The 2,500-nt window shown below is 39.1% G+C and overlaps 1 protein-coding gene and 1 long non-coding RNA gene across 2 annotated transcripts in view; one reads left to right on the top strand and one right to left on the bottom strand.

The window, feature by feature from the left end:
• The window catches only part of LOC117946756, a 10,705-nt gene extending 9,200 nt beyond the window's left edge, over positions 1-1,505 (top strand). Inside the window, exon 3 of the long non-coding RNA XR_004657093.1 lies at positions 1,319-1,505. This is a non-coding gene — a long non-coding RNA (uncharacterized LOC117946756). The remainder of the gene's footprint in view (positions 1-1,318) is intronic.
• Positions 1-2,500, bottom strand: part of adamtsl4 (ADAMTS-like 4) — a 33,851-nt gene that overhangs the window by 22,525 nt on the left and 8,826 nt on the right. The gene's annotated exons all lie outside the window — the stretch shown is intronic.

The raw sequence follows: 2,500 nt of genomic DNA, 5'->3' as shown, positions 1-2,500 counted from the left end.
CCGCCTGAGGGCTAAAAGCTTTGTTCTGTGTGTGCACACACACTGACACACACACACACACACACACACACACACACACACAAAATGCCACACACATACAAAAACACAGAAGCCAATCCTGGTCACACATAATACAAACGTGAAACACAAACACCAACTCTGGCAAGACCAATTAGTTTTAAGGAAAAACACATTATTAGCCAAGCAGGAACCTTGCACCACATGTGTGTTTCTGTAGAGAAAGCCATGTTGACACATCATTCTCCATGCAAGTCTCTGCCTGCACAGCTGGCCATATTGCCTTAATACCACATACAGGTTAAGGCTGGCTGGTCATTCCTAAAGCATTACATGACAGACAAAACAACTGACTGCTGGCCCCTGCAGCCATAAATCAACACACACCACACGCCAGGACTAATCACAGTATGCACGCACACAAATCTTTTGTGTATACTGTATCTGTTTGTTCTTAGCAATAACATTCTCTGTCTAATCTTGTGACTGAGGCCTGATGTCGCCGCTATACAGGACACCACCCAGCCACTAGCCTTGACCTCGAGAGGGGGGATTCAGGAGTCCTCCAGAGTGAACAAGTGAAGGAGGCCCGTGCTCAGACGAACAGCAAGAAATGTAGATTATTCTCAGGAGAAATTTGAGTTTGAGCCACAAAGAAAAGAGAAGAAAACACTAGATAATCACTGTAACCACGAAATCAATAAATCAAACCAGAACTTTGCTCAAAGGCAATGAAAATGACAATATTTCCATGTTCCACTTTCCAGGTAGCAGCTCCAAAAACCTACATCTTATTTCTACAAACCAGCACAGTGATAACTCTTGATATAACACGTATTTTCATAATAACAAATGGGTGTGTGAGAAGGTGTGCTTTGTTTCCAGGGCTCATTTTTAATAACAGTTCCCAAAGTCTGCGCTGAACTATGTAAAAGTGCTTTTACTGAAAACAGTAATGATGCATCCTCTGCTGGGAACCTTCCAGAATTGGATCTAAAATTGCAAAAGTTACACTTTCATTTTCAAAAAGCCAGCATTCATTTTTAATGCACATTGGCTGAAACTAGATAAGAATATCTACGTTTTGATGTATAAATTGTCCATGACAAATTAGAATTGTTGGCATGGGAGCAAGTTATAGAGAAAGAACAAAGATGATTTTTTTCTCCACTCTAGTGACATCACTCCGCACTCTACTTCACGCAATACACACTCATTATAAATGCAGAAAAATCCTAAAATGTACACTATCCTTAAACTGCTTTTTCACAAAAACTGCAAAATATATCAAAACACTGAGCACACCCCGAATACCTGAATATTTCGTGAACTGTTTAAAGTTTGAATCACGTCTGTAGGTGAAAAAATGTAGGAGGAGATACATTTTGAAGCAGAAGAGGATTTGACGCTTGCTCTCATTGACTTTAATGTTAAAATAAACTGTTTTAAAGCTTAATATTTGAAAAGGTATAAATAGCAGAAAAAAAGCTGAAACGTACGTAATAATAATAATAAAGAAACAATCGAATAACAATAGGTGGAATGCTGTGTAACCGCATTCCTACAAAGACAGATGGGGTGGAAAGTGAGTGAGGGATGGAAGGGAAGGGATGATTAAAAAAAAAACATGAAAGAAGGAAACAGAGCACACAGGAGCTCCAACAACAGACATTAACAAGCAGAGGTCCCTGGTTTTTGTAGAGAAGCACTTCTGCTTGTTAAAGTAATGAAGCAAAGAAAGTACAGATCAGTCTAAATGAAGCAATGTGTTTGTGTGCGATACGATTCCCGAAAACAAAAACATCTGTGCCTCTTGAAAACAACAGCAAGTGTGACAAGGTCTGCGTATAGTTATTAGAGCTGACGAGCGTGGCTCCGTGCTGAAAGTCGTAAACTTATATTTCCTGTTGAATGACAGACTGCGATCATTTCATTTGACTCAATGCAGCATCCTGAAGCCACGTCAGTGTGTGGAGTAGCCACAACACAAACTCCTCAGGTTTCAGCCACAGGAGTGAGACCAATGATATTTTTGTGTGTTTCGAGTATTACGTGTTATTTCAGGTACTATGTCTACTTAAGGGTATAGGTTTCGTGTTAGAAGTGGTAGGATGCTAGCAATGAAGTCAGAGTCAGATTTCTGCATTTATGTTTAAATCCAAATGACAATGGAATTAGTTATTTTGCATTGACCCAATTTAAAATTGGGTCTAGTTTCCTTCATAGAGACCTGATACTTTAAGTTTACTAATTAAGTCAGGGAGGCGCTTTTTCAGTCTTGAGGCAGTAATCTTCACCAAAAGGCTGAAACAATTGATCAAGTAATCAATAAGATTAGAAGTAGATTGACAAAAAAAACTAATTTAGATAATCACTTAATCATTGCAATTTGCATGATTTATTATAAAGCAGAATGTGTGTGTGTGTGTGTGCGTGTGTGTGTGTGTGTGTGTGTGTGTGTGTGTGTGTGTGTGTGTGTGTG

This window comes from Etheostoma cragini, chromosome 6 (genome assembly GCF_013103735.1).
Source record: "Etheostoma cragini isolate CJK2018 chromosome 6, CSU_Ecrag_1.0, whole genome shotgun sequence".
Classification (NCBI taxonomy): Eukaryota; Metazoa; Chordata; class Actinopteri; order Perciformes; family Percidae; genus Etheostoma; species Etheostoma cragini.
The sequence above is the reverse complement of the archived record's forward strand: the minus strand, read 5'-3'. Positions and strand labels throughout refer to the sequence as shown.